Here is a 5,875-nt window from a genome sequence, read left to right as displayed (position 1 = left end):
CTGATTGATCAGACAGCATGTTGGCTTATGAACTATGTGTGCTGTACAGGAGTGTATTTGACTGTGCAGTGAGTATACTTGTTACCTGGTATCGTAGGTGTCAGAGTTGCGGTTAAACTTGTATGTAGGTTTAAACTTCAGAGGTCCCTCCTCAAACTCCTGGAGGAAAGGTTCCTTCTTCTTCATTGTTAACAGCTACAGGACATCACGCAGAGTTAGAGAGAACGGGTGGTGTGTGTATCATGTATATGTGTATGAGTGTGCGTATGTCATGTTTATATCTAGTGTGTGTATCTAGTGTGTATATCTAGTGTGTGCATATAGTGGATATATCATGTGTGTGTATGTGGTGTGTGTATCTAGTGTGTGCATATAGTGGATATATCATGTGTGTGTATCTAATGTGTATATCCAGTGTGTATATCTAGTGTGTATATCTAATGTGTATATCTAGTGTGTATATCTAGTGTGTATCTAACGTGCATATCCAGTGTGCATATCCAGTGTGTGTATCCAGTGTGTATATCCAGTGTGTATTTCTAATGTGTATATCTAGTGTGTATATCTAATGTGTATATCCAGTGTGTATATCTAGTGTGTATCCAGTGTGTATATCTAGTGTGTGTATCCAGTGTGTATCTAGTGTGTATATCTAATGTGTATATCTAGTGTGTATATCTAATGTGTATATCTAGTGTGTATATCTAGTGTGTATATCTAGTGTGTATATCTAGTGTGTGTATCTAGTGTGTATATCTAATGTGTATATCTAGTGTGTATATCTAATGTGTATATCTAGTGTGTATATCTAGTGTGTTTATCTAGTGTGTATATCTAGTGTGTATATCTAATGTGTATATCTAGTGTGTGTATCCAGTGGATATATCATGTGTGTGTATGTGGTGTGTATATCCAGTGTGTATATCCAGTGTGTGTATCTAGTGTGTGTATCCAGTGTGTATATCCAATGTGTATATCTAGTGTGTGTATCCAGTGTGTATATCCAGTGTGTGTATCCAGCGTGTATATCTAGTGTGTATATCCAGTGTGTATATCTAGTGTGTATATCCAGTGTGTATCCAGTGTGTATATCCAGTGTGTGCATCTAGTGTGTGTATCTAGTGTGTATATCTAGTGTGTGTATCCAGTGGATACATCATGTGTATGTGGTGTGTGTATCCAGTGTGTGTATCTAGTGTGTGTATCTAGTGGATATACCATGTGTGTGTATGTGGTGTGTGTATCTAGTGTGTGTATCTAGTGTGTGTATCTAGTGTGTATGTGGTGTGTATCTAGTGTGTGTATCTAGTGTGTATGTGGTGTATATCTAGTGTGTGTATCTAATGTGTGTATCTAGTGGATATACCATGTGTGTGTATGTGGTGTGTATATCTAGTGTGTGTATCTAATGTGTGTATCTAGTGGATATACCATGTGTGTATGTGGTGTGTATCTAGTCCAGTGTATCTAATGTGTATCTAGTGGATATACCATGTGTGTGTATGTGGTGTGTATATCCAGTGTGTGTATGTGGTGTGTGTATCTAGTGTGTGTATCTAGTGGATATACCATGTGTGTGTATGTGGTGTGTATCAGTGTGTATCTAGTGGATATACCATGTGTGTGTATGTGGTGTGTATCTAGTGTGTGTATCCAGTGGATATACCATGTGTATGTGGTGTGTGTATCCAGTGTGTGTATCTAATGTGTGTATCTAGTGTATACCATGTGTGTGTATGTGGTGTGTATATCTAGTGTGTGTATGTGGTGTGTGTATCTAGTGTGTGTATCCAGTGGATATACCATGTGTGTGTATGTGGTGTGTATATCTAGTGTGTGTATCCAGTGTGTGTATCTAGTGTGTGTGGTGTGTATCCAGTGGATATACCATGTGTGTGTATGTGGTGTGTATATCCAGTGTGTGTATCCAGTGGTATACCATGTGTGTGTATGTGGTGTGTATCTAGTGTGTGTATCTAATGTGTATCTAGTGGATCCATGTGTGTGTGTGGTGTGTATATCTAGTGTGTGTATGGTGTGTATATCCAGTGTGTGTATGTGGTGTGTGTATCCAGTGTATGTGGTGTGTGTATCTAGTGTGTATGTGGTGTGTATAGTGTGTGTATGTGGTGTGTGTATCAGTGTGTGTATGTGGTGTGTATATCTAGTGTGTGTATGTGGTGTGTATCTAGTGGTGTGTGTATCTAGTGTGTGTATGTGGTGTGTGTATCTAGTGTGTGTATGTGGTGTGTGTATCTAGTGGATATACCATGTGTGTGTATGTGGTGTGTGTATCTAGTGTGTGTATCTAGTGTGTGTACGGTGTGTATCCAGTGTGTATGTGGTGTGTATATCCAGTGTGTGTATCTATGTGTATATCTAGTGTGTGTATGTGGTGTGTGTATCTAGTGTGTGTATGTGGTGTGTATATACTATGTGTGTATGTGGTGTGTGTATCTAGTGTGTGTATGTGGTGTGTATCTAGTGTGTGTATGTGGTGTGTATATCTAGTGTGTGTATGTGGTGTGTATCTAGTGGACCATGTGTGTATGTGTGTGTATCTAGTGTGTGTATATCTAGTGTGTGTGGTGTGTGTATCTAGTGTGTATGTGGTGTGTGTATCTAGTGTGTATGTGGTGTGTGTATCTAGTGTGTGTATGTGGTGTGTGTATCTAGTGTGTGTATCTAATGTGTGTATCTAGTGTGTGTATCTAGTGTGTGTATGTGGTGTGTGTATCTAGTGGATATACCATGTGTGTGTATGTGGTGTGTGTATCTAGTGTGTGTATCTAGTGTGTGTATGTGGTGTGTGTATCTAGTGTGTGTATGTGGTGTGTGTATCAGTGTGTGTGTATCTAGTGTGTGTATGTGGTGTGTGTATCTAGTGTGTGTATGTGGTGTGTGTATCTAGTGTGTGTATGTGGTGTGTGTATCTAGTGTGTGTATGTGGTGTGTGTATCTAGTGTGTGTATGTGGTGTGTGTATCTAGTGGATATACCATGTGTGTGTATGTGGTGTGTATATCTAGTGTGTATATCCAGTGTGTATGTGGTGTGTATCTAGTGTGTGTATGTGGTGTGTGTATCTAGTGGATATCCATGTGTGTGTATCTAGTGTGTATCTAGTGTATGTGGTGTGTGTATCTAGTGTGTGTATGTGGTGTGTGTATCTAGTGTGTGTATCTAGTGTGTGTATGTGGTGTGTGTATATCTAGTGTGTGTATGTGGTGTATCTATGTGTGTGTATGTGGTGTGTGTATCTAGTGTGTACCATGTGTGTATGTGGTGTGTGTATCTTGTGTGTGTATGTGGTGTGTGTATCTAGTGTGTGTATGTGGTGTGTGTATCTAGTATCTAGTGTGTGTATCTAGTGTGTATGTGGTGTGTGTATCTAGTGTGTGTATGTGGTGTGTGTATCTAGTGTGTGTATGTGGTGTGTGTATCTAGTGTGTGTATGTGGTGTGTGTATCTAGTGGATACCATGTGTGTGTATGTGGTGTGTGTATCTAGTGTGTATATCTAGTGTGTATATCTAGTGTGTGTATCTAGTGTGTATATCTAGTGTGTGTATGTGTATATCAGTGTGTATCTAGTGGATATACCATGTGTGTGTATGTGGTGTGTGTATCTAGTGTGTGTATCTAGTGTGTGTATGTGTGTGTGTATCTAGTGTGTATATGTGTATATCTAGTGTGTATATCTAGTGTGTATATCTAGTGTGTATATCTAGTGTGTATATCTAGTGTGTATATCTAGTGTGTGTGTATCTAGTGTGTATATCTAATGTGTATATCTAGTGTATATCTAATGTGTATATCTAGTGTGTATATCTAGTGTGTGTATCTAGTGTGTGTATCTAGTGTGTATATCTAATGTGTATATCTAGTGTGTATATCTAGTGTGTATATCTAGTGTGTATATCTAGTGTGTATATCTAGTGTGTATATCTAGTGTGTATATCTAATGTGTATATCTAGTGTGTGTATCTAGTGTGTATATCTAGTGTGTATATCTAGTGTGTATATCTAATGTGTATATCTAGTGTGTGTATCTAATGTGTATATCTAGTGTGTATATCTAATGTGTATATCTAGTGTGTATATCTAGTGTGTTTATCTAGTGTGTATATCTAGGTGTATATCTAATGTGTATCTAGTGTGTATATCTAGTGTGTATATCTAGTGTGTTTATCTAGTGTGTATCTAGTGTGTATATCTAGTGTGTATCTAGTGTGTGTATCTAGTGGATATACCATGTGTGTGTATGTGGTGTGTATATCTAGTGTGTATATCTAGTGTGTGTATGTGGTGTGTGTATCTAGTGTGTATATCTAGTGGATATACCATGTGTGTGTATGTGGTGTGTATATCTAGTGTGTGTATCTAGTGTGTGTATGTGGTGTGTGTATCTAGTGTGTATATCTAGTGTGTGTATCTAGTGGATATACCATGTGTGTGTATCTAGTGTGTGTATGTGGTGTGTGTATCTAGTGTGTGTATCTAGTGTGTGTATCTAGTGTGTATATCTAGTGTGTATATCTAGTGTGTATATCTAGTGTGTATATCTAGTGTATCTAGTGTGTATCTAGTGTGTGTATCTAGTGTGTGTATCTAGTGTGTATATCTAGTGTGTGTATCTAGTGGATATACCATGTGTGTGTATGTGGTGTGTGTATCTAGTGTGTGTATCTAGTGTGTGTATCTAGTGTGTGTATGTGGTGTGTGTATCTAGTGGATATACCATGTGTGTGTATGTGGTGTGTATCTAGTGTGTGTATCTAGTGTGTGTATCTAGTGTGTGTATCTAGTGGATATACCATGTGTGTGTATGTGGTGTGTGTATCTAGTGTGTGTATCTAGTGTGTGTATCTAGTGTGTGTATGTGGTGTGTGTATCTAGTGGATATACCATGTGTGTGTATGTGGTGTGTGTATCTAGTGTGTGTATGTGGTGTGTGTATGTGGTGTGTGTATCTAGTGGATATACCATGTGTGTGTATGTGGTGTGTGTATCTAGTGTGTGTATGTGGTGTGTGTATCTAGTGTGTGTATGTGGTGTGTGTATCTAGTGTGTGTATCTAATGTGTGTATCTAGTGTGTGTATCTAGTGTGTGTATGTGGTGTGTGTATCTAGTGGATATACCATGTGTGTGTATCTAGTGTGTATATCTAGTGTGTGTATGTGGTGTGTGTATCTAGTGGATATACCATGCGTGTGTATCTAGTGTGTGTATGTGGTGTGTATATCTAGTGTGTGTATGTGGTGTGTGTATCTAGTGGATATACCATGTGTGTGTATGTGGTGTGTGTGTCTATCTAGTGTGTGTGTATCTAGTGTGTGTATGTGGTGTGTGTATCTAGTGTGTGTATGTGTGTGTATCTAGTGTGTGTATGTGGTGTGTGTATCTAGTGGATATACCATGTGTGTGTCTATGTGGTGTGTGTATCTAGTGGATACACCATGTGTGTGTATGTGGTGTGTGTATCTAGTGTGTGTATGTGGTGTGTGTATCTAGTGTGTGTATGTGGTGTGTGTATCTAGTGTGTGTATGTGGTGTGTGTATCTAGTGTGTGTATGTGGTGTGTGTATCTAGTGTGTGTATGTGGTGTGTGTATCTAGTGTGTATATCTAGTGGATATACCATGTGTGTGTATGTGGTGTGTATATGTGGTGTGTGTCACCTGGTCCCTCTCCCACAAAAGGTTGAAGCGTCCGCTGTTGATGGAGGATCGGAGGAAGTGCATTCCATGGTCCGCTATACGGAAGTTCAGATCGCCAAACCAGAAGACCACCCTGGGGGAGAGGAGAGGAGGAGAGGAGAGGAGAGGAGAGGGAGAGGGAGAGGGAGAGGGAGAGGGAGAGGAGAGGAGAGGAGAG

At 39.3% G+C, this 5,875-nt stretch overlaps 1 long non-coding RNA gene across 7 annotated transcripts in view; it reads right to left on the bottom strand.

The window, feature by feature from the left end:
- Window positions 1-85: 85 nt before the first annotated feature.
- LOC127924060 (uncharacterized) overlaps window positions 86-5,875 on the bottom strand; it is a 9,321-nt gene continuing 3,531 nt past the window's right edge. For all 7 annotated transcript variants that reach the window (XR_008116654.1, XR_008116658.1, XR_008116659.1 and 4 more), the window contains exons 2-3: window positions 5,680-5,791; window positions 86-195 (exon numbers count right to left, since the gene is read on the bottom strand). This is a non-coding gene — a long non-coding RNA (uncharacterized LOC127924060). The remainder of the gene's footprint in view (window positions 196-5,679; window positions 5,792-5,875) is intronic.

The sequence above is a fragment of the Oncorhynchus keta genome, unplaced genomic scaffold (genome assembly GCF_023373465.1).
Source record: "Oncorhynchus keta strain PuntledgeMale-10-30-2019 unplaced genomic scaffold, Oket_V2 Un_contig_3602_pilon_pilon, whole genome shotgun sequence".
NCBI lineage: Eukaryota > Metazoa > Chordata > Actinopteri > Salmoniformes > Salmonidae > Oncorhynchus > Oncorhynchus keta.
This window is presented reverse-complemented; position numbering and strand designations above follow the sequence as displayed.